Source organism: Aythya marila, assembly GCF_965140915.1.
Source record: "Aythya marila genome assembly, chromosome: Z".
Lineage (NCBI taxonomy): Eukaryota > Metazoa > Chordata > Aves > Anseriformes > Anatidae > Aythya > Aythya marila.
This window is the reverse complement of record NC_139080.1, coordinates 4132196-4159104: the sequence shown is the minus strand read 5'-3', so window position 1 is coordinate 4159104 and position 26909 is coordinate 4132196. Positions and strand designations below refer to the sequence as shown.

General features: G+C 43.8%; 1 protein-coding gene across 2 annotated transcripts in view; it reads left to right on the top strand.

Annotated features, from left to right (window-relative positions):
* SETBP1 (SET binding protein 1) overlaps positions 1-26909 on the top strand; it is a 268787-nt gene that overhangs the window by 83293 nt on the left and 158585 nt on the right. The window lies entirely within an intron of this gene.

Genomic DNA, 26909 nt, shown 5'->3' with positions numbered 1-26909 from the left:
TTGAACCGCCAAACGTGGAGTTTGAGCTGTTCGGTTCAGAGGCAAAATGCAGCCTTCTTTCTCTTCCAAGAGCTGAAGGCGGGCTGCAGGAAGTCCTGTTGGGATCCTGTAGTCAGGCTGCTGGGGAGAGCGAACCCTGTGCCCCACCACACTGTGCTGGGGGGACCTTTCAGCACTGTGACCCATCAGCAAGTCCTCTGAGGCTTGAAAGCACCCACAGGTATCATACACGGGGTATTGAACATCTTTGCCTCCTGCCGAAATCATTTGGCTCTTGCAAGCCCGAGCCCCATCAGGACCAACCCTTGTGTGCCTCAGCCCCTTATTTTGTGGGAGGACACTGATAATGTCCGGATTGGAATTTTCTTCCCCCTGGAAGCAGGGAAAACACAAGTTATACCTGGAATTGGAGGAAATGAGATGAAAAGTTTGAATTTGTTACTAGATATAGAGTGAGTTTTGCTTACTTTTGTCAGGTCTCCTGAGACATGAGAAAATATCACAAAGAATCCCTTCCTTGCAGAAGTTGTGCTTATCCTATGATCTGTATTTCTTTCCCCATCTCTCTAATGTTGCTCTTAACATCCTATTATCAAAGGGCTTCAAAAGAGACCAGCAGAGCTCAGCTTTTGTATTCCCTTGAATTTCAGTGAAAGGATTACATTTGGGTTTCTAGGAATTGCCAGAGAAGGTTTAAAAATAACTGAGGATTTTTTTTTTACAGTCTTCTAAGTGTTTTTTTTTCTGTGCTCATAGAGTGAGGTTTTCAGAAGTGCTCGGCATTGCTACTCCTGAAGGAAGCAGCACAGCTCCCCTGTCACCTGGCTGTGGGAGCAGGACACTACTGAATATCCCGCTCTTCTCCTGTTCCGAAACCTAACCCTTGGACAAGATTATCTAGCAGAGACTTCTTAACTTGCATCAACACCCTTCACCACAGTAATGACTGGGTATGAAGCTCCTAGTTACACCCTCCCGTATTCCCAGCAACACACACAAACTCTTTTCTCTTTTCCTTTCCCATATCCATTCACGAAAGGGCCCCAGGCCATGTACCCATTTGGAAAGAAAAATAGAGCAAAGAGCTGGCTAAAACCTGTGATGGAATAAAAGGAGACAGAAAAGGGCTTGAACAGGGACCCCTGAGTGATGCTGGTGTCACTAGGATGCTCTTGTGGTTTGGTTCTGACTGTTCTCCCTCACTTCATCTTCTCTTTGTCTTCTCACTGATCCCTTTCTCAGATAACCCCACTGTTAAACTAGGTTGAATAGGACCAAGAGAATAACACAAGATTTACACCTGTCATGGTGTTCATCCTATTTACGTGCTGCATCTCAGCCCTTCCTTGTGATTACTTCAGCCTTTCAAAGTGCACCCTGTAAGATGCTCTGCAGGTCTTTATTACACCTTGCTCAAAAGGACATTTTAGTGCCTTTAGGCAGCTGTATAATAAGAACAGCATTAGTAAAAATTATGTTCTTACAGTTTTCTTGTGGGTTGCTTTGCAGATTACATACAGAAAATTATTCACTGACAACTGCAAAACCTTTGCAGTTCACTAGGGCTTTCCCAGTCCTCAGCACTGGGCATCCTGTTAGGACATATCTAGAACTGGAGTGAGCTGAAGTGTGCCCACTATATGGAAATATCTGTGCCCTGTGGCCTATTGCAATACTAATTTTGAGATGTTCCAGAAGGCCCTTAATGGTTAGAGCACCCTTAATGTTCTGCAGCTGCTCTGTTTCAGAATAGCAGAATTCTTGTTGCTGCATTCCTTCATGAATAAAAGCAAGGGTGCTTGTCTGATGCACAGGAAGAAACTAAATATTGCAAGTGACACAGGGAGAAACTGAATATTGCAAGCGAAAGCATGAAAAGGAAGAGATTGTGAATCATGGTCCACTTCTACTTAATGTTTCAGTATTGTTTTTTCTTTTTTATGTGACCTGCTGCAATCTTTTTAAAGCTACCAATGCTCACATTCATCCAATGCTTGGAATTAAATAACCACAGTGACCCTCCCCACCAAATTTTTCCGCAGCATTGTGTTCCCAGTTGGGAGATGTGTGGGCTGTGGGCATACAGCCTTTCTGTCCATTTGCCATCATTTTCACCTCCCATGTTTGACTTTCTCCAGAGAAAGCCCAGTGCCAGGATTTCTGCTGGCTGAATGAAGCAAGGGTGAAGTTCTGGCCTGATGGAAATCAATGGCAAGGCTCCCAGAGACGAGCAGGAGCGCAGGCTGTGATTTGGAGTACGGGGAGGATGTGCACAAAGCGATCACACAGAGCAATGTAAATGCGGCCATTCAGAGGCTGCTAAAGTTAGAGATCAACAGGCTAGCAGCTATAAATAGCAGAGATTTCTGCTGATTCCTATTTCTGTTATTTTAACCGCTATTGGAAATCAATGCCATTCCTGCCTTTCAGGGTAGGTAAAAGCCCACCGCCAGCTCTCTCGATGCGCAACTTGGGCATTTTGTTATCTCGGAATAAATATGATCCTCCTAACGGAGCTCTTGTGTTGGCGTGCTTAATATTTTCCCCACGTCCGTGCAAAACCTTTTAACATGTTAATGGATTTGTTTGCTTGTCAAGGAAAATTTTGCCCCCTGCAATGACAGCTTCAAACTCGCACTGGAAAAGGGCAGGCAGGCAGGAGCTCCGTGGCCAGGCGCGACATGCAGCTCCCGGCAGCCAGGGCTCCGGGCTCGAGTCGGGTGCCGTGCCACTCTGATCCGCAGCGCTGGTTTAATCATGTTAATGCGCTGTCTAATTATGGTAAACACTGCATATTATTCAAATTAAAAATGTATATTGCCATTCACATAGTCAGCCTGCAGACATTTTGACGCATTAATGTTTTCTAAGCTGCATGCCCTCTGGTAGGCACCGGGGGCTGTGTATCACTCCATTAGCTAAAACGGGAGATAGGCGATCACAGGCAGTGGCCATCTGATTTGGGAAGCGTTTAACTCAGCACGCTGTTGGGAGACTATTCCTGCTTTCCCCAAAATTGTCCTTGCCTGGGGGCACATCCAGAGGTGGATGCCCAGCCCCTAGGTGGGCTTCCCCAGGAATAAAGCACTTCTGCTGTAGCTGAAAGCGACCGAGCCCCACTTACAGTGCTGGCAGACCTACAATTATATATCAAGGGTGCCTAATTAGACACAGAAGTTTGGGAGATGGGCCCAAAATGGAAAGCATTTCCCTAAATTGAGATCTGTGTTTCCTCTTTGTGGGGGATTGTTGGGATCTTATCCTGATATGCTGGATCCAATGACAGCATCAATAAACTAACTTGTGATTTTGTGATCTTGTCAATGATAAGAAAAGAAATGAACATGATATATAATAATCATAGTAATACTGTCACATTGCCTCTCTGTGTTATCAGATATACAATGTGTCTTCTTTTGTAGGAGTGCGATTGTGTTCAAACTATTCCATATGACTATATACAGTAAAAAGATTCGCTTGGATATTTCAGCACATGCTACATTTCTATACTGTAGTTGTGGGTTACAGAGGAAGCTGCTGGGTGGTGTGAGATCATAAGAGTACTTTACAGAGTTTAACAAGTGGACAGTACAGGAAAGGCAAAGCAGCAGACAGCATATCAGTAAACAGCTGGGTTTTACTGGCAGATGGGGTTTTGTGTGTTTGGAAATGGGTGCCTTGCATGCACTTGGCTCCACAGTTATGTAATTGGGCCCATAAAATTCTCTCTTTTTCATTGTGTTGGGCATTTATAGTTTCCTGTGAGGAGGTTTCTTTTTTTTCTCTCTCTTTTTTCCCCTCTGTGATGGAAGAGTAGATGCTTATACTTATATATTTAGTGTGCTCTATTATCCCTTTGATTGCCTCCCCATGCTTCATTCACTATGGTTCAAACTGGAAAATTACAGTGGAAAGGACTTCAGTGTCTTGGGATTTAATTCTTTTAGGGAACAGAAAGAGTTCCTTGAGACAAATTATATTACATTTCAACTGTCCCAGGTCATTTGTTTGTTTGTTTTTCCCTGTTAATTTGTTTTAGCTTCTGGGAATGGTTCCCAGTCACCATCCTCTCGTAGAGCTGGGTTAGCCAGCAGGAGCTGGAAAAAGGTTTTCCAGACATCCTAATGAATTCTGAATTTTAGCTCAGCAGTTATCCTCTTCTGGTTTTGAAATGGTTTGGAAATGAGTATTTTGTATAGGTGAAAACGAGGAAATGGTTGGTCTCTGGGGAAATGCAGATCATAAGCATACGTAGTGGTGATATATAAAATGGCTGTAGGTACTGTTTTGTGTGCAAAGAGCTTCAGGAAGAGAGGAAGGAGAAAGCTCTCTGAGTGGTTTTACATGATCATTTGTCAAAGATAATCAAGGTCAGAGCAGATAGCTCACAAGTAGCCTGTTGGCTGCTGTGTTTATATCCTGCTTGAATTTTAAAGATACTGGATGCATTGATAAATCAATTATTTGGTCATACTTTACAAATCTGTTCCAATGCCTAGATCACTCACTGATAGCAGTTCTGCTAATCCAGCTGAATCCATGCTAGGTGCTTTGAAGTAATTATATCAAGTATTCTTACATTAGGGTGTCTTAGGAGGTGATGTGGAAAAAGGGCTCAGAAGAGAGGAGAAGAAATTTAGGATTAAGTGACACAAGCAACCTGTCAGGTAACGCTGGGATCTGTAGACAAGAAGAAGACAAAAGCTGCTGCCCAAGCAAATAAATTAAGTTCACGCTTAAGACAGACTTTGTGCACAGCAGAGAGAATCAAGGTACTGGAGTTGTACCTTGAGTGCTTCTTATGATGCATGAGATACAGCACCACAGAGGTTATATCATAAGAGAAGGGCATCAGGTCATCTGCTCCAGGCTGGGCTGTATGAGGCTGCTCCTTTTGCTGCAGTTCCCTGGGGAAGGAAAAGCAATCCTGCCTGCTATTTCCTGCACCTTGCTGGAGCCCTGCTGCCCTGTATTGCATCCAGATCCCTGCCACTTTGGAAACTGGATGACTTCAGAGATATTTTTAGACCCCTGTCTGGAAAAGGGCAGCTGAAGTGCATGGGCGCACTCCCTGACATCCTGGCAAAAGCTCTGCACGCAAAGTGCTTTGTGCTCACTGGAGGAGAGGTTCCCACTGCTGCCAGTGGAAGGGGCTCTCACTGACCCCCCTTACACCTCAAAATACCCGTTAATATTTCAGGAACTGGACTGCAGGACTGTGGGAGCCCTTTTGTTCCCCTTCTTGACATTCTGGATACTAACCAGCCCCCAAAGGGAGCTAGGGGGACACTGGCAACCTGGGGACCAGGAGTCTGAGGACACCAGTGCTGCAGGAGACACCTGGACACCAGCACAAACCCCAGAATGCCAAGAGCCTTCAATTGCCACCAGGTTTCCAAGAAGTAGGGGTGTAGGCACCGCTTCTTCAGGGACAACTGCTGAACTGCAAAGATGCCTTTTGGTGAAGAAGAAAGGAGAATTGGGACCTAACAGGATATGTAAAATGGGGCAGCCACCCATAACAGTTATGCCTGGCTTCTTCGACCAGGCTGTTTAGGGTTGTGTCCTGCTCTGGAAGGAAACAAACCTCTTAAAATGGAGACACTGAGCAGTGTGGATGGTACAATGGGTATGCACAATACCCAGGCCTGTGGGTATGAAAGCTAGGAGAAAAATATGTCTGTGAAAATGAACCTGAAATGTCATTCAAACAGGAGGAACATGGAGTGCAGGTGAATCTACGTGTCCTGCTTTGGCCTTGACCAAAGCCAAATGTTATATCCAACCCCCTCACTCTTATAGTATGGTGGTGAATAAAATCCAGAAATACAACCTTTATGGCCATAAAAACTGGTTGGTAGCACCCTGTAGTGCTTGAGGAGCAGGAGGAGGATAGCAGCCCTGGAGACAGGCAATAGGTGGGGATGTCAGTGCTGCTTTGCTCTGGTTGTTTTTTTGCAGCACCCACTGGACCCTCAGAAGGAACGAAAGAAAGAAAATGAAAAGAAGGAAATGAAACACTTGTATGGATGGCAAAAACAAACAAACAAACAAAAACCATGAAAAATTCAGTGTAGAACATTCATGGGGGAAAAGAAGTGATCAAAGAGCAGCAAGGCACATGGGGAGAGGACAAACAAGTCTGGCAAAGCTGATGTGATGGAGTGGGAGGGATGCACATTACTTCCCAGCGTATCTCTGCCTCCATCTCTGATGGAGCATACAGGACCTGCTGCAGTTGTGGATTCCCTACAAGGGATGAGAGGGCTCTGCAGAGTCCCTGGGGCAAGAGATGAAGGGGACAGGCACCCCGTTTTCCTCCTATCTGGATGGGACACCACATCCAAGGCTTTGCCGCACATGGGCAGCCCACACCGAGAGCAACACCTCTTGGTGCAGAAAAAGCATCGGCACAAGAACCCCTCCAGATGACGCCTCAGTTTCTAGGAATAATAGATGGTGTTTTTACAACCTCTCGGAGGCCTATTCCTGGGTAGATGGTGAAAGGCAATACCTCAGGACCACTGGGTTACAGGAGGTTGTAAAATTTCTCCTCCCCATACATATATATTTTGACAATGCTTTGCTTTCACTGAGGAGTGTTTCCTTTTTTTTTTTTTTTTTCTTTTTATTGCTCTTGCAATCAGTCTGTCTTTTTTTTTTTTTTTTTCCCCTTCCCATCCTCCCCTTTTCACTTTGACCTATCAAACTGTAAGTCTTGTTTCGAGCTGACAGGGGGGCATTAAATGACTGGCTGGGCCTCCAATTTAAGGGAATTGATGATCTTTGGGGCTTCCTCTCATGCGGGTCAAATGATAATGTTGCCCTTCAGGTTAAATTCATATGTTACGTAGGGAAAAGTGGGAGGTTTTACTGAACTTGGGGCCAGTGGGGCACAGACCAACTTTGGCCATAAACAATCATTTATAAGCTTTTTGGGGGAGGACAATGCAGGGGTGCATAATCTTTTGTCTGTCTCTTCTTATCACATTTTTTCTTCTAACTTTCTGTACTCTCCTTCAGGCAACCGTTTTCTCTTTGCCTTCTGAGAACTTTTACATGAAAATCAGGGTCCTAAAATAGATGTATGTGTATATATATATATACATATTTAGGTATTGATAGATACAGATATGGTCATAGATATGTTGTAGATATAGATACGGATATATAAAGATATAGCTGTGGATATTCATATCCATTTTACTGTATCCCATACCGTACATGCAACCAGAAGCCAAAGGCATGAAGTTCAAGACGCTTGGAGTCTCATCTCCTGGCACAGCAGAGCAAGGCCTACAAATGATGTCATGTCACTAATTATTAAGAAGATTTTCTGCCTTCTGTGTTTGTTCTAGTCCCCTTTCTGCCTCATCATGCTCTCGTTTTATTATCCCATCTTCCAATAAACCACTATCTTGTCTTTCCTTTGCTTCACAGCTCTGCCACCACATATCAATGACCAATTATGTTTTGTTCAAAAACAACTATCTCAAGCAACTCAATAAATTGGAAGAAATGACTATACCTCCCACTGCCCTCCCTTTTTTCTCTTTTGCATTCTCGGTGGAATCATAAACAAATCATTGGTAATGGCCATTTATTCCCCCCTGCACCCATGACAAATGAGACTGACATTATGGCTCCTTAGCTGCCAGTAGTTACAAAACGGTTTAAAACCTACTGGGTCCATTCATAGCAAAGCCTGCAGTCATTTTTTATGGGCATAGATTTTGATAAATACATCTGTACATCCTTTTCTTCCCCTCTTTTTTATTTATTTTTTCTTCTTGTGGGGGTGATTCCAACAATTCCACAAGTTAAAAAAATCAAATTTTGGTTCACAAATGCAAAGAAAGATTGTCTGTTTGACTGGAGCTCAAGGAGAGGACGGAGAGCTAACTCTAGCATGTTTACAGTCTATTCTCCACCTTCATTCACCAATGGCTCAAAGAAGCCCTTACACAGATGCACTGTTGATAGGGCGTGGTTCCCAGGTTTGCTCTTGGATACCAAAATAAGAAAGCTGCATCTTCAAAGAACAGCACATAAATAAATCACAGGGGTGATGCCCTTCACCTTTGGCACAAATGGAGGCTAATGAAGCCCTATACATTTTTGAAACCCTGCTGGCTCTCCCTGCAGAGCATCCCCCAGCATGGTGGCTGTGGGTTCGAGGCAGCTCCTCCTGCCCTGTGTGTGTGGTAGCGAGATTTGGATGACCCTGGCAGTCCTAACAGGATGGGGTGTGTTGTGCAGGGGTGTTAGCGTTAGCCAGTGATGACGGGGCTGATCCTGAGTGGTATTTTGGGTGAATTTGCATCTGAACCTAAGTCAAGGATGAGGACTGATCTGCATGCTTGCCTAAAAAGCAGGCACCTCTCCCATCCCTGTGTAAAAGGCTCAGGCCACGTCTCTATCATGAAAGAAGACACTGAATTGGCTAGGGTTTATTGCAGGTGTAGCCAGGCTCAGCCCCTGTAACAGTGCCTGTCTGCAGGAGAACAAGGGAACTTTGACAGATACCACAGATCGGGGATGCTCCCCCTCTCCCATCACAATGTGTGGAGTCATCATTCAGCAGTCACCTCCTCAGGGATGAATTCTTTTCCTTGGCATGTTCTTCTTGTTTTTTGGTATGAAAACAGCAGGTGTTATATAATAAATACAGAGGAAAAAAAAGTGCAAGTGTTTGTCAGCTGATGCCATTTCACCTCTGGTAATTATCAGCTTTGCATTAGGAGACCCTGAGAGTGGACACATCTGACAAGGAAACACATCTGAAATCTCCAAGTAGCACTTGATAATTGTTTCAAATAAATAAATGAGGACTTACCTCTCCCAGACCCTGATGAGGTAGTCAGCAGCTTGCAGTAGATAGATTGCTACTTACCCAGAAACGTCAAGTGTCCTCCAGGCCCAGGAAAGGAAGATCACTTACTGCAGGTCCCCTGAGAGTTTAAAGAACTAAGAAGGAATAAATATTCAACACAGAGCTTTCCCAGGTAGTGTTGAGATGATGATCTTTTGCTTCGATTTAAAAATAAATAAATAAATAAAATCATTTTGCAGATTATTCTGTTTTGTTTTCATCTTATTAATTGTAAGTTCTTTTAAATGCCAGTGACTTGTTTATTTTACTTTGAGTTATCATGTCATGGAAACCTACCTTTAATTTTCAGGCAGAGCCTCAAAACTCAGTATCTTGATTAATAAAATATGAAGAGTTTATGCTATCTGTTTTTCCTGGTTTGAAAGCAAAATTTTCTGTTCCTGAGAAGACAGGTAGCATTGCTAAGAGGAGGAGATTATTTTTTTTTCCTCTCTGTGCTAGGGGCTGGCCTAGGGAATAAGGTGCATGGACTGAAATCTCAGCCCTGCCAGAGACTGTCTGGGTGGTGTTGGCTGGATTCAAATGGCATGGCCTTTCATATCCCCAAGTGATGTCACATATGAGAAAGTCATTCCAGATCTTTCCTAGACAGCTCTCTGGAGATGGTGTTTTGGTGTCTATAGATGGAACCTGGGACCAGTAGACACTTGGATGTCTAAATTTGGTAACACAAATCCTTGTCTTCAAAAGATAATCCTTCTCCACACTCCTCTTAAATGGGGCTAGCAACCCTTCCTTTTCACCCAGCCTTCTCTAACTTCCTCAGGGCTTCTCCATCTCAGCATATATATATATGTATATAGTATATATATATATATATATACAAAATATATATAAAAATATTTTTTATATATATATATATATATATATATATATATATAAAATATTTTTTAAGTTTTAAGTCACTGCTTTAATGGGATTTTGTTACAAGTAGGATGTATTTGTCATACATATATACAATACTATACTACATAACCTGCACTTCAGTTTTAATGAATTTCATACCTCAAACCCAAACTATAAAGTAGATGTAAAATCTAATCAAAATCTGGACATTCACATGGCATCCTGTGGATACTTCAAGCAATATGAAAATGAAATGTTTTATATATGTACAAACATAATGCACAATGGTATGACACAAAGAAATTAGGTATATTTTCTGATTCAGATGTGAAAGGTGTTAGGACTCATGTTGTATAGCTTCTTTCCACTATCGGAAAGACAAATGGAACTTTATCTATTTTTAATTGAAATCCAAGATTTTCAAGTAGATGAATGGCTCCAGAAGGTGTGAATACAAGACAACAAAACATCATGACAGCATCAGAGAGACAGCAAGTTCTGCAGAAAACTACTCTTTGGGCCCCAAAACATGAAACAACAGAACAAAGCTTTCCCCTCACTTTTTCATGGCAGATGGAGAGTTAGGGGCTTGCAGAGGAGCTGCGTTTAATTTGTTTGTTTGCTTTGGACCTGTCCTAAACAAGGGCTTTTGCTAGCCAATCCCTTTCCACATACACCCACCCCCCGCCCTCAACCCTTTGCAGACTCCCCTGCCCTTCTCTCCCCTTCCCTTTTATTTATTTAAGTTGTGAAAAGAACCAAAGGGGGTCCCCAGCATCCCACCGTCTAGGAGAGCTGCTTTCCCTACGAGGCTGCAGATGCTGGGCAAAAAGGACTCAAGCAGGCAGCAGCAAGGCGAGGCGAGCGTTATCAATCACTCAGAGTATTAAAAGAGAAGAGGGAGCAAGAAAAAGAGGGAAAGCGAAGGCGGGGAGCAGAGAGGGGGGGGGAGTTGGGGGAGGCAGAGAGCCTGAGCTGAATTGGAGGAATTTCCTCCCCCCTGTTGCTGAAGGGAGGTTTTTTGGACATCTGCCCAGACACATGCCGAGTTAAAGAAGCGGGATAAATTCTGGAAGAATGAATGGGGCGAGAGGAGGGGTCGGGAGGACAGAGGAGAACGCGGGCTATGGGGGGCCATCATGGCCAGGCGGACAAAGGAGGTCTGTGGGGGCAGACCAGAACAGTACCGTGTGTGTGTGTGCTTGTCTTTTTGCTTCTCTCTCCTGCTGTACATTTCAACCACTGGCTCCTTATCACATGGCAGCAAGACCTCTCTGTTGGGCTGCACCGGGCAGCTTGTCATCTCCTGAATCTTCCTCTGTATTGCCCCGAAGAGCCAGGTACCTGGAAGGATGGAAGTTGTAACCAGATGAGCTGTATCAGGGCGGGTAAACATGTTGTAAACAGCGAGGGTAAGATGATTGTTTGAGCAAAACTCATCATGGGCTCTCTCCATCTCACGTCTCCAGGCGAGGTTGCGTGACCTTCTGAAAGATTCATTGAGCCAGGCAATTTCTGAGCACGATTCAAAGTGTGTATGGGCAAAATTGTGTGGTCAGCTTGGATAACCCAGACAAAAGGTCAGATAAACTGCTCTGCCTGCAACAAATCTGGGATGCGCAGGTCGCTCTCTGGACAGATTGTTCCTGTGGCTTCTCAGCCCCTATGGTTTCAGGATGTCAGTCCCTCGGCACTTTCAGTTCAGCTCCTCATACAGTTGATTCCTAGCCCTGCTGAAATACAGATGTAGGCTAGGACCCATTCAGATGACGAGGCTACCAGAAAAACTGGGCCAGCAGCAATTCTTGTTCGAAAGATAGAAGAAGCAGCTAGACGTGGGTAGCAATAACCCCTTCCTCACACCCACTTCAGGCAAAGAAGTTTGTTTCAGCTTTAATATTCAGCTTTAAGAGATACGAATCTGTGAATTACTCTGAATTTGCTGAAAGGCCTACATAACATCAAAGTGCCTCTGTGAATGTCTTTCCCAAACCCAGTGGCTCTGGTTATGACTTCAGTTTCTTGAAGCCTACCTGAAAAGAATCACACTTGAAGCAGGTTCTTGTAGCCTTTCTGTGGATGAACTTTCCTCCTTTCATGTAATAGCAAGGACATCCATTTACGCCAGCATAATACACAGATTTCTTAAATGATACATCTTTGGCAAATGCACTGACTGATTAACTCACCAAAAGTCCACGTTACCTGGAGGCTGATTCTGGCTAGATCCCAAACTGAAGTTTGATCAGCTGTGATGGCTCCACTCAGTGTTTAATCACCTCGCTGTTCATCACATTGTCTTTTGGTCCAAAAAATGCCCCAGTCATCTGTTACCAAAGCTTCCCTGCAAGTTTCAAGTTGTCTTTATAAGGGCAGTGGCTATTACTAGCCTGCTTGAAGGTAGAAATTTTCTCTAGAGAAAATTTTCTCTCTCACTTTGGTGAGAAGAATACCCAAAAGTATGTTTGGTCCATTTGTTGTCATCATTACTCACAGTAAAAATAATATTTTTTGTTGCTACAAAGCATTGGTAAAACGGTCTGCTGGAAACAAGGGTATCCTTCCTCCCACCTCAAGAAACAAATAAACAGAGGTATCCCCAGAGCAGTTTAATATATAACATTTTGGTTGCATAGAACAAACACTGGTTTAATTCTTTCCCGAGTGAGTTGCTTTAACCCCTAAACTAAGCTGGAAGGAGCTAATCTTGAAAATGAAAGGTGAACAAAGTGGGTTCAAGTACGGAATAATCATTACCATTACTTTGCATTGGGATGCAGTGGCTTATAAAGAAGTAGTGGAAGACAGTAGTTATGTTTTGACTGCATCTGGCCTCTGCTGAGGCTTGTACAGGTGTATTAATTCAGTTTTTTCATTCATCTTCAGTGTAAAAATGCTTGGTAACAAAAGATTCAATTAGGCATTCAAATCAGTTCATGTTTTGCACCACTGAAAAGCAGTTCAGCTTCAAAATAAAAAATCCTATAAAACTTTAATATATATATATATAAATCCTTAAAACTTTGAAAACAAATCATCCATTGTGATGATATTGGGAATCTTTATCAAGAGAAGCACATTGGATGTGCAGATCCAGATAAGCCAGGCATTAGCCAGATGTTGGTGGGTAATATTTAAGATGGCCCAAAAGTATGAGCTAAGCTTTTAAGAGTTGTAAGCTGTAAAAATGCTGCTTCTGCTCCCAGCAAACAGGCAGTTATGGCCAATCGAGTCCAAGGGCTGGACTAGGAAACCTGGGAGACCTGTGAGTCAAATGAATGGATCAAACACTTAAGGGCATGAAGGCTGGGTCTCTGAAAGGTTCCAGCTCACACTGTTCCTCCAAGGCAAATCTGTCCTCCATTTCTCCCAGCTATTGCAAGTGAGCTTTTAGGACCATTAGCTTCACATCCATAGAGGTTATGAAAATTGTTCCATCAGATTTTGTTGGTTTTATTATCTTTGTGGATAAAATCATGATTTTGTGATTATGAAAATCAGATTGGTAGGGGACAATTTGTATATGAACACAGAGATATGCACATCAGGGTTATTAACTGAGCATCCCTCCTTGGTGCTGTGCTTGTATAAAGGGGAGACTCAGACTCTGGTTCCCCCTGCTGCCTCACTCACAATGAACAGGATTTTAAAATTTGGGTATACTTCTCTTTTGAATGATTAGAAAAGACCTGCTCCCTTGATACTAGAGCTATTGAAGCAGGAAGTTGGTGAGCACCTTTCTGTGTCTTGGCAAGCTGTGCTACACCACCTACTATGGACCTGGAAGAGCATTTCAGCCCCCAGGTTTTCTGGCCACATCCCTTTTTTACAGCCATGGCTTTATATTTGTCTCGATATTATAAATAAATATCAGTGGGAAAAATGAGGAGAATACTCAGAAAAGGCAACATATCTTTAAAAATTCACCTGTTTTAGCCCTCTGATATCAAACCTTTAAAGCACACTGTAGTGTTTTCCACAGTGTGAGAAAAATCTCAAATAATTTTCCTCAGACAGAACCTTCTGTGAAGCTACTTTATTCGCGATTGCAATGGCGGGCATCCTGTCAATTAGGAGCACATTTTAGTAAACAAATCATAACCTTTTATTCCCTATTACCCGATGCCTGATCACCTCCCCTGTTTCCTCATTGGCTGAGTACTACAGGTTGGCAAGCTACTCGACGCTCTGCTATACCATATATGTACAATTTTTCTTTTTTGTAACCCTTTAATTTCTCCTTTCTTATGTTTTGAGAACTTGTGATCTTTGTTTTACTGTTCTCACACTGCTCATCCTGTTTTTCTCAGTCTTCTACCTTGTTTTGGAACAGTGAGGCCTTCTACCGTCCACTTACCTACCTAGCATTTCTCCTTATTATGACTACACAACTATCATGGAATATAGAAAATTAGTTCTCTACTGCAAAAACACAACTTTGGTTCTCACAATTCCCCCCTCTTCTTTTCTTACTCTTATTGTTTGTTTTTTTTTTTGCACCTCTTCACACACCACACTCTTGATTTTTTTCCAACATCAAGGTGAAATATTCTTCTTCAGATTTCACGGGAGATGACAGATATAAAATGCCATTATTAATACCAATAAATGGTTGTTTGAGACAATTCTATTCAGGTAACCATGAAGTTAGTTTCTCCCAAATGTTTCTAAATCCTCAGGAAGTGTCATCTTGAGCTAATCTATGTAGGATCCTGATTTATTTATTTATTTATTTTAACAAATATGTTTTAGATCAGTCAAATTCATTGCATTTGATCTACATATATACAGTAAATAGTAATAAATACCATGCACACTCCTCCTTATGAGGTTATTAATAAATCTAATACTATTTGATTCTAGAGTACTATTTTTGCAAACTTATATTCTAGTTCTTCAATTATAGCTGAGATATTTACAATAGCATTTTCTAATTCACTCATAACTAACCAAGGTAAAAACCACCTTGCAAAATGCTGTAAAATGCTAGAGAAATTCACTGGAGGATTATCTGGAGTCCGCTTAATTCTGTGTGTGGTCTCAAGGGGGCTTTGGCTTTGTGGGTCTTCAGTAATAGTTACATTTGGAATTATTGCCTCCAGGGTGCAAGCTCCCTTCCATCCTCGGGGCAACACCTTCCTGGCTTTATTGCCACATAGCCAGTACCACTCCTTGCCATTTGGGACAGGCCATCCAGTTACAGGATTCTCGTGTTGTATCTGGTGTGCATTATGTATATTAGCATTCCCATGGCTATCATATTCAGTACAGTATGGATTATTCCCTATTTCATGGATATTTCCACACCCAGGGTCAGTGCTACTGCCCCCTGAGTTTCTACCATTGTTGTTTAAAAGGCACCTTTGATAACACAGTATATTGTAGCCAGGATTATGTGTAGGGAACTCAACTTCAAAATCTATTCCTTCCCGGGACTGAGTACGATCTGTCATTTTTAGAAATCTAGAGAATCCAGACACAGTTGCTGCTGGAAATAGCAATCAGGGACAAGGCCTCTTCAGTCTTTCTAGGCATCTGGGTGCAAATCCAACAATTATTTTGAGATAGAACTCAAGAGAAATTCTGGATTAATTGGAAATGCTGACTTTTCCCTCCATCCTATCACTAATCCATTGAGAATAGGTATGACTAAGATAAACTTAAAATACATCATTTCTATGTATATATACACCCCTATAATGATTAAGAAATAACAATTAAGAAAAACAATAGAAATCACAAATTAATAAGGGTTCTTCTGCTAGGGATTAAATATCCTCCTTTCTTTTTCTCCCACTTCCAGAGTGTTCCCTAGAAACACTCCTATTCTGTGTAATTCAATTCCTTTTACTCATTAATTCAGTAAGAATTCTTCTAAGGAGAAGATAAAGGTTTACAATAGATAGTTTTAACAGTTTTAACCTTTAAATTCTTTGTTAATGCAGTCTCTCTGGTGTCAGGGTTAACTGATGGTTTTACCCAGCTATGAGTTCACCCTTTCTCAGCTGTTCTTACTGCCGTCTTGGTAGTCAGGAGCACTTGGAACAGTCCATCCCGCATCCGTCACATCAGATGTTCGCATCAGCTCCCAATCTCCTCTTAAAACTTTTGATACTTTTCAGTTTTGGGTAGGGGTAGCTCAACACTTCCCTGAATCCTCTCTGGATTTATTCTTTGTTCCCCCACAGACACCAGAAGCCCTAAATACTTGACTTCTCCTTCTACGTATTATAATTTATTTTCCAATACTTTCATGCCATATTTTTCCAGAAAGTCGAATAGCTTGTTAGTGGCTTCCATGTCAACTGTTTTCTTCTGTCCTAACAATAAAAGATCATCCACATGCTGTAACAGTAACACCTCCTTTGGAGGTTGGTATTACTCCAAAATTTGTTCTAGAACTTGCCCAAATAAATTGGTGGCCCTGTAAACCCCTGAGGTAAAAGTGTCCACCTGTATTGCTGCTTCCGCCCCATTTGAGGGTCTTTCCAGTCAGAGGTGAATGTATCTTTGCTCTCAGGGTCTGAGAGCACCTCATTAGTAACACCATTATTCCAGCCTAAAAATTTATTATTTGAATGCCCAGTTTCATTCTCAAATCCTTTCCCAACAAGTTAGTCTCTGCCTCGGGTGCATACAATAATTGCCCAGTGACCATTCTATCCCTAGCCTCAGCTTGGTGTCCCCAAAAAAGTGGCACTGTTATCCCAGTCCCTTCTACCCCCATCACATCTAGGGTTTCATTAGTTAATTTAATCCCTGATACTTTACAGGCCAGGAATGACCTAGCTGCCTTGGTGTATTGGGTTCACATGGCAAGGTTCTGGTTGTTTGAGGAGGCTGCAGTGGTAGCCCCTGTGAGAAGAATCCAGCAGCATCCCCATGTTAGATAAGGGCCAGTTTCAGCTGGCTCCAAAAGGGCCCAGAGCCAAGCCGTGAGCAATGCAGTTTAAATCTCTATGAGAGCACACCCAAGAAAAGGAAAAAAAAAGGGCTGCACAACAGCAGCTGGGAGAGTGAGGAGGGAGAAACCTCCCAGCAGACACCAAGGTCAGTGCAGAGGAGGGGGAGTGCAGCGCAGAGGTGCTCCAGGTGCTGGAGCCGAAGCTCCCCCATGGCCCACAGAGAGGCCCCTGGTGGGGAAAGCAGACCCCCACAGCCCATGGTGTACCACAGCAGAGCAGATCTCCATGCTGCAGTCTATCCAGGACCAGCCCAGGAAGGTCGGCACCCCACAACAGAGCAGAGGGGAGAGTGACCATGAAGGAGCAGTGGAAATGAAGCTCCACAGACTGAGTGCAGCCCCCGCTCATGGCTCCCCCCAGCCCCGTGCCACTCAGGGCAGAGAAGAGGTGGAAGAGAGTGGATGGGGGAAGGTGTCCCCAGCTTGTTTCTCTGTTTCTCACCACTGCAGCCCGTTAGCAATATGTAATACATTTTATGAATTTTCCTATGCTAAGTCTGTTTTGCCTGGAATGATAATTGTAGAGTGATCCCTATCGAGGTACACTTGAGGAACCCCTGAGGTACACTTTTTCCATTAGCAGGGAACTAGCTTTCTGAGAAGCCCTCACTCCCCTATTCTGAATTGATAACAGCAATCTCTCCTCCTTCTCCTACTCTGGATACTCCTATTTGAAGTAGGCAGCCTGGCCACACTTAAACATCTTTTCAAAGCCTGTCCCTGTTAGGATTTAGGCGGCAGCACAGGTGGCTTTGCTTGTCTGCTATTCCTCCGTCTCTCTTCTTCTCCTTTCCATCCAGGGCCCGACTCCTTCCAAAAGTCCCTCTGTCTACCCCTCTGCCTCATTACCCAGTACGCTGTGAATACCATTTGTTTCCCTCTCTGCTTTTCCTTCTCGTCTCCCCTCCTGGCATACACCTTCATGCAACCCGCACTGGTCACTCCATCCTCCCACCTTCTGGAGCTTTTCCTGTATATCTGGCCAGGCTTTAATCACAAAATGAACTTTCAAGAGCCCTTGGGCTACCGGGTCCTCAGGATTCATCCCCGACTACTTTCTAATTCTGACCCCAAGTCTCTCATATGATTTCTGTGTTGTGGGTTGTTATTGTTTCAGTCGGGTAAGTGGATATTTCTGCTCTATCAGAATTCCTCTTGGTCTGGGGAGGGCTGCTAGTTTTTTCCCATTCTTGCATAGCTGCCTGGCAAATCATTCCTCTCCTAAACATTCTTCTCCAGGGAATAACATACTCAAGACTGACATTTAACCCCCCCCAGGAATACAAATTAGGCCATAGAAACGGATTTGACTGTTCTGCTAGGCCCTCAATTAAAGACTTCAATTTCCTTCTTAAAACTCCCAGCCTCTCTGCCAGTAAGGGGGGAGTGGCACTGGCCCTTCGTCGGCCCTGCATGGCCCCAGGCCCCACCAGGACCCCCCAGCCTCTGCTCCTGCTGGTCCGCACTCCCCTGCACAACTTCTCCAGGGACAGCAGACAATTACACAATATTTAACCTTTTTGTAAAAAAAATATATATATATATATAAATATATACATGTATTTAGCTCTTCTTCCCTAGTTTTAGGGTTGTTTTGCCACATCCTTAGAATTCTCTCCAAAGGGCTATCTTTAGGCACAATCCCGGGGTCCCGAACCCCACACTGCTGACTCTTGGACCCTTAATCCCCAGCTCTTCCCGACATGCTGCTGTGGACTTTACCATCCACACACCTTCACCTAAGATTAGGACAGAGGTGGGATGTACTGCTGAGCACGTCACTTCACTGTGCTCGGGGTACCGTACACGTAAGGGCCCAAACTCTTGAGACTCTCTTTCACTCTTCCCCTTTCTCTTTCGCTTCGTCCCTCTCCAGCGGAGAGGACTTTGTTCATCCCCTCACAAGACCGCCGAGCCTCACGGATTAGGACTCCACACTCACTCCGCACTAAAAGTGCGTCTCATTCACACTCAGACTCATTCACACCAGGGTCTCCCTGAACCCAACCCGAGGCAAGGTATGGTAAAGTTTCCCTTCCCTCGGTCCGTGCATGGCTTCCTGGTCCAGGTTATCAGCAGTAATCCCAGTGCCTGTTCCCGATCTGGGCTGGACTATATGTGGGCTGTGCCTGCATATGTTTGTGCTGGCCTCCCTTCTCCCCAGAGCTTCACAGAGCCTGTCTTCAAATTATCAGTCTCGGTCCTTTGCCGGCCATACCGAGACAACCCACCACCCCTGATGGGACCACCAAAACCAGCGGGGTGCACCTTCCTGTCTGTGGTGGCAAGAAATCTTTGGCAGGTGACAAGTTCCCAGACAAGCCCCCAAATTGTGAGAAAAATCTCAAATAATTTTCCTCAGACAGAACCTTCTGTGAAGCTACTTTATTCGCGATTGCAATGGCGGGCATCCTGTCAATTAGGAGCACATTTTAGTAAACAAATCATAACCTTTTATTCCCTATTACCCGATGCCTGATCACCTCCCCTGTTTCCTCATTGGCCGAGTACTACAGGTTGGCAAGCTACTCGACGCTCTGCTATACCATATATGTACAATTTTTCTTTTTTGTAACCCTTTAATTTCTCCTTTCTTGTGTTTTGAGAACTTGTGATCTTTGTTTTACTGTTCTCACACTGCTCATCCTGTTTTTCTCAGTCTTCTACCTTGTTTTGGAACAGTGAGGCCTTCTACCATCCACTTACCTACCTAGCATTTCTCCTCATTATGACTATACAACTCTTTGGAATACAGAAAATTAGTTCTCTACTACAAAAACACAACTTTGTTTCTCACACACAGGTACTGCTTGGAGGGCTGGTCTACATGGACCAGTACACATTTTGTGCCAGGGCAGCACTCCCTACTTCTATCAATGGAATTCAACTGTAGTTAAGTCATGTAATATCTGGCTTGTGCACAGTTCTTCTAATTAGGATGCGTATAAAGATATGTTTTCCATTCTCACATAACTGTACTCTAGGAGCTTGTTTACCCTGCTATAATTCTATCCATGTAGTAAGAGCAGTGCAGCTTCTGCATGGTGACTAATTCTTATCTACATAAATTTAAGACAAAAACAACTGGTTAGCGTCCCGAGGCCATGTTAGCTTGCCCAGTATATTGTTTGTATGTTGCCAGGGTGGTCAGTGAGTCAAGCCACTAAGTACATTGTTGTGTGTGTGTAAGAGAATAGAGACCCTAATTGCATCTGCCTAAAGTTTATGAATTCATCTACAGCTCTATGCATTGCCCATGTGGAAATAAGTGGCCCCTAGCACCAAAATTTGGTCACCCCATCAGAACATTGACCAAAGGTACCTCCTCTGTTGGAGGCAGAGGATACTGATCCTTGAACAGAGATACTTCCGAACCAGCATGGGGCTATAGTTATAAAGGAGGGTGTATGATCAATTTTCTTTCCACATATTCAGTTGGGATGCTTTTGTTTCGCAAAGTTGGTATGTGGCTCTATCTAAATAAATGCATATTCCTCTCCAGCCCTTTCCCAGAAGGGATCAAATCTTATACACATCTCTGCTGGCTCTTTTCCTGATGATGGCTGGCTCAAGAGCCGAGCTCTTACTCCATGTTTACTAGCTACTACCGATACTTAGCTTAGGTATTGAGCGTAAAGAGTGGGCCAGCTTCTTTAAGCAGCCAGGAGGCTGACCTGCCTGCCCAGAGACTGGGTCTGACAGTGTCCTTTGTCGAGCTCCAGTTACAACAACGCTGGCAAAGCCACCGTTGTGTTTGGCGCTTGTTGGTTTCTGATTTGCTCGGCCGTGCTGCACACTGAAATGAAAAACATCTGGTCAACTCACACGCTCTGTTTAGACTGGTTACACAAATGCATGATGTTATGCAATCCAGACCTGCTATCCCATTTCTCCCTCTTCTGAAGCATTTCATATTTTTCTTTTAATCACATTGGACAGACGGCTGGACGGCTTCCAGGTGCTGTTGCTCAGATGGTGAGCCTTGCACTTGACCTGTCGGCATGGGTCAGCCTGCCACCACCTCATTGTGTTGCAAGAATGCCTTGTATCTTTTTTCTCTCCTGTACCCACGAAACTGAGCAGTGCTAGCTCATGCCAGGAGACCAGCTGTGTGGAAGATTGTGAAGTTCCTTTCTGAAACACAGTGAGCTAGTTCAGGCAATGTGGTTAGCTCACACACTTCTCAGGCTTTTCCCATTTGACTGCAGGCTTCCCAGTAGGTAGGACACGGATGATAACCCCTATCCTCCAGCTTTGTAGCAGCCTGTCTTTCCCGCAACGCCTGCATGAGATGATCCACCTGGGGAATGCATCACAGCAGAAGGAGTTCAGCACAGGATTTCTGGATGCTTTCCTCCTATCCTCCTCTTTGGTGTGCTTTTGGTAAATCACACAAGCGTGCATCTTTGTTGGGCTGTTTTTTCAGCTCTGAAGCAAGCAGATTTTCTGAGAAGGGTGATTGTGAACAGCTCAACAATGGAAAATGCCAGTGCTGGCCACTTGCTTCCCACCAGGTTCATGGCTGTTGAAAATCAAGTTTAGTAGCTCAAGCTCTCTAAGTTCAGCTTTTAATTAAAATACATAATTTAATGTTAGAGACTTCATTCTCCAAGAAGGGTACCATTATAAATGCCCACATCCGACCTGGATTGCTGAAATTGGCATATTGCCTCTATTACGTTAGAGATAGCAAAACCAAACTGACTTATCATTGTAATGGTTTGCCAAGCAGACACTGTCTTCATCCCAGATATAAAAAAAAATATATGAAATAATGCTCATTGGATTTGACTTATTTTGTATGTAAGCTGATGCAACAGCACAGCGTGACTGTAGGAAAGGCTGTTGAATGCAAGCCTACACACTCATATCAAATCATGCAAGGCTGTCTGCAGGGAGCCAGCAGGGAAATGTGCACAATAGACCAGCCTGAACTCCACCTCTGGATGCTCCTACAAATTACTGCCACTATCCTATATGGATTATGTAGTATCTGATCAGGATTCCTCCTCTTTTTCTTATGCATGCATGTGTTTCTGTATTTGTGTCTGCACATGTGCACTTAATATATAGAAGAGAGGTTAATGAAGAAAACTAATTAGTACTTGTTATCTTAGGAGCTGATGCTGTTTTTTCTCTACTGCCCAGTTCATGCCCCCTTTATAAGGGTTTCCTTTTATCCTGTGGTAGATTTTGCTACAATCCTGGGCTTCACCAGCTGAGATGGAGGAATGGCTTCTTTAATTTGCTTGGAAGTTGTCCAGTCTTTGGAGTCTGGATCGCTCTGGTTCATATCTTTATAATTTTCAGCCTTCACATGGATCTTTTAAAGTGGGAAATACCCTGGATCTTCCTCCCATGGCTAGCAGCTTCCACGATGCATTTGGACAACCACGAAAAACCTCCCAACCCAAGCCTCAAGGATTTCTTCCATCTAGCAGAGGAACGTGGGATTACCTCTAAGGTGTGTGCACACACATGGGCATACACCGCTTGATTCACTATTTCTCATGTCCCCCTTTCACCTATTAGTGTCCTTTGAAGGATCAGGTTACCTTGCCAGTGGAAATATATGAGCTCACTCTGTGATATACCATAACTGCAACAGCAGATCATATAATTTTCCCCCTGAAGGCTTGTTGCAGACTATGTCGAGTCATTTGTATTTATGACAGCTTCAGGGTGATTTAGTGCAACCTCACTTTGATAAAAGCCATTTAGAGCTCATAAATATGGGTGGCACACTGCCTTCTTGGCTCAGATTTTAAACGGAGAGCTGCATTTGCATTACCATTGAGGTTTTGTTCTTTGGGGGTAAGAAAGGGAAGAAGTGGAAGCAAACAGGAAATAGAAGGAGGGTGGGAAATGCAAAAGGGCAATGGAGAAATGAAGGATGCTGCCATGTTTAGAGCCCATCCAGTTTGAAATATGCCCTCATCTCTACATCTCCTGGGCATCTCCTTGGGGCAACCTCTGCTGGCCCCAAGTGGTCCAGGAGGCAGGAGAAAATGCTCTTTCTGCACAGAGAAAATGCTCTCTGACCGTGTGAAGGCACACAGTGGTGGAAAGGTCTGTCTGCTTTTTGAGGCGTTTATCTCCTCTTTTCAAAGTGTGATTAAATCATACGTTGTTCTACATTACAGATATTGCTGGCTTGGGAAACTTCTGCAGCCTCCCCAAGCACCCCAGCTCCTGCCCGTGAGGGGGAATATTATTTTGGAGATGTCCTCATGGCCTTTGTCATTGATACCGGGGGAGAGGGCAATGGCTTGCTGGTGACCCCAGCCAGCCTCCAGCAAAGAGCAACTCAGCATCATCCTTAAACTCTTGACTGCAATCTCCCATCTCAGCCGTGCAGTCCTCAGACAATGCACATGCTTTCCACTTGCAGCAGTTTTTTGCAGGAATTCATTTATTTTGCTCTCTGCCCACCTGGCTAGAAAGGAAGTGGCTTCCCCTTGTCGGGGGAACACAAATTTAGTGCTTGGTTTTCACAATAAGAATAATACAAAAGACTTCCATATGCTAGCAAGTTTTCTTTTAGCTTGGGTCTTACTGTTGCGTGCTGTTTTTTCACTTAATTTCAAGGAGACATTTCATGACTATATTTATATTCTGTAACTAGATTTCTAGGGAGGTAGACAATTTACAGTTGACAATAAAAGATACTTAAGCCCAGCATAGAGTTGTCAGATTTTATGTGCTAGGCTTAAATTGATTATTGATGGAAGAAAGTAGGAAGATTCTTCTTGGAAAATTATAATTTTTTCATAATTTGTAATGCCCAAAGGAACCTGAACATTGTAGCCCATTGAATTTCACGTGGAGATGAATGCCTTTGTTTTATCTATGAGAATTCAAAAGAAATGTTGTTCATGTTTGTAGTCTCTGGGAGAGTCAGGACATGAGCCCAGGTGGGTGTTTGACCATCAATCCACTCCCTTTTCTTAAGCAACCAGTGATGATCCATACGAATGGCTGGGAACTGTGCTGGGAAATGTATCTAGCATATTCAAGTGTTTAATAGCATAATTATTGATTGCAGGGAGGTGAGGAATGGGATATGCTTAGTTTTGTGTTGGGAGCTATTCTGTTCATGAACTTAATGTTCAGGGGTATGGGCCACCAAATGAAACTAATCAAGCAAGGACTTAATAGCCTCTGTCTGCAGCGCTAATACAGATCTTTTTCAGAGTTTTACAAATGCAAAATCTTTAGGTTGTGACTTAGAAGTTTGAACATCACATGAAAGTCACCTGCCAAATCTACAAATCAGCAAAGACATTTTCGCATATACCTGTATGTTTGAAATACAGTGAAAAGACTTAAGCTAATCACTTTGAAAGAAATTTATCTTTTCTGAGTGTTCTTTATAAATTATTGTGAATTTATTGAACATTATCATCAGTTTTGAGGTCAAATGGTATAAAGCTATCACATCAGGCAAAACATATCTTTCCTGCCTTTCCCGCAGTGCGATGCCAGATATGTGTGGATGAATGCTGTACCCAATGATTATATCTCACAGTTCAAATAACCAGTTTATCAGTCTGCCATTATTAACGTCCTCTGAGCTGGACAGTGTTATGTGTTGCACTGTTGGTTTGGTGCTCACAGCAGCAAACCCAATGCTTTCTTTGCAACCCTTTCTCCTGACAATCAGTCATCTCCTGACCTGACCAGGCTTTGCACATCCTTGCAGATGTTTCAGAGGAGCAGTGCATGCAGCAGCGGACCACCGCCACACAGGCACGGCCACAGCGAGGGGGCTAAACTCAGAGAAAAGCTTTGAAGCCGCAGCCCCAGGTCTTCTGCATCAGCCTCAGTGGGCCTGTGGCTGCAATCCTCTGCACTGCCTTTGGGGCTCCCAACCAGTGCCTAGGCAAGCGAAGCCAGAGGAATTAAAAGGCAGTGTGCTTTTCATTAAGCAAATGAAAAGAAACTCACAGTCCCTGCCCCGAAGATTGTACACTGTAATCAATGGCAGCATTAATGGGGAACTTCAGTGCACTCAGAGGAACAGTAAAACACGCCTGATGGGGCCCCGAAGATGAGATGACCAGTAAACGACTTACTTGGCTTCGGTTTCATTAGCCATTAGAGCAGGCTAATGGCACTTACCTTACCCCAGCAGAGATTAGGTAGTCATCACTAGCACAGTGCTCCAAATGAATAATAATAATAATAATAAATAAATTTAAAAAATAAAAATAAAAAAGAAAAAGAAAAAAAAAAGGACCATCCCAAAGGAGGATCCTAACCCTCCCATTCTTGACTTCTGCTTGCATCAGGTGAGGAGGTGGCCCAGGGAAGTGGAACAGCAGCAGCCCAGTCTTCCACATGTTGCATCCAGGTCTGGTTTGGGACCCAAGCAAGCACTGTTGGAGACAGAAGCTGACATTTGTCACTGCACAGAGAGCACTGTGATGCTCGAAGCATGCTCTACAGCCAGCACAATGGGACCTGTCCATGGCAGGCACACATGGGGCACAGGACAGGTTGGACACTGCTGCATGGGGAGGTTTGTGCAACACCTCTCTGCACTGTGCCTGGCTGGGGCTGCTGCCATTTATCTTTACATGCAGTTTTATTAAAAGTAGGTCCTAGAGCAAACAGACTTTGCTGCGTGGCTCTTTTCATTAAATGGGCTGATTCGGTCTCTGCTGACTCGAAAAGCCAATCAACAAGCCCTCTGAATCTTTGATCCATTTTTCTACTTAGCTGTTCTCTAAAGGCTCAATTTCCTCTCCTGTCATGCTTTAGAGAGGGGGAAAATACACAGACTAGTCCCCAAGTTATAATACAATTATTTGGTGCAGGGGATTTTTTTTTTTTTTCACTTGAATAAATTAGTTGTTAATTAAAGCTTTTTGATGTAGTGCGAAAGGAGTTATATTTGATACCAACAGCTGTATGCTGTTTGATTTATAGTCCTTTGGGGTGTTGTTGGTTACAGCGATCCATTCCTCCCCCTTCCCCCTCAAAACACACACACATACTTCAAAGACCATTAAGCTCATACTGTGTTTTCAATTAGAAGGAGAATCTTTTGTTGTTGTTGTTGTTTTCACTTTTCCATCTCTTGCTGTAAAGTTGTGGTGGGAACAGAGGAGCAGCATTCCCCTACCACAGCGCCTTCCCCAAGGGTGAAGTCCAGTGGCAGTGCAGACATCGGCAACACCACTGGGGTAAAGGCTCTGGGGGCTGGTCCTAAACAATCTTCCTTGGCTTAGCATGGTGCTTCTGGAGCAGTAGGCATTCCCAGAGAATTTTCTCCAATCTCTGGTTCAAGCAGGTTACGCTGCTGCTGTGAGAACTGAGTCTAATTTCCAGATAACACATCAAGTATTTGGAAGCTGTGTGATGGGTTTCGGTTGAAGTATCACTGTGGTCTTCAACATAGGCAGGGCTGGAGACTTGGGCAGGGAAGAGGATAAGGAGATAGAGGACCTTTGGTTCAATATCTGGGAAGTATAGAGAACACAAGAGAAAATGGTGGTGGAAGAGGTGGATTCTTTCTTTCTTCTAACTGTCTGCAAAGAGTAGCTCAAATATGAAGTGCCTTTGGTACTCTTAATGAACTGGCAGAGTTGCTTATTGCTAGTTTCCCAGAAATTCCTCAGCCCACCTGCTCAGCTGTGACTGTCTCACTGGGCCAGCGAGGTTTTGTGGCAGGAGGACGTGGCATCCGAAAAGACTGCCCAGAGGCTTCCTCTGTCCCATCCCTCACCAGCAAGGAAGAGAGTGGGCTCAGAAGAACTCTGGTGGCTTTTGGCTCCTTAGCATGGTGTCATGTGCTGGTTAAGGAGGAGCTTTTCTGTACACGGTACTGTTTTCAGTCAATTGCCTGCAGCGTGGGCATTAGCAGTAATGGAAGTGGCTGGGCAGAAAGCACATTTCTTCACCTTGGTTTGCAGTTGGGCTCCTGCACCTGGGAAGTGGCAGGGGGATTTTCAGTGCTGTGGACTAACACATAGGGCACCTGTTAGAGACAATCCAAGCTCCACTGAGCAAGGTAACATGGCCAGCTTCCCATATAGAGGAGAGAGAAAGCTCTGCTTCTCCAAAAATCCCTGTCCCAGGCAAGGCTGTCCTACTGCTGCCATTTAATTTGTTTTAATCCGATGGGGGGGGGAAATGGGTTTTAATTAATTGCCTTCTACTCCAGGCTCGAGAGGAAAACCCGCTTCGGAACAAATTAATGCA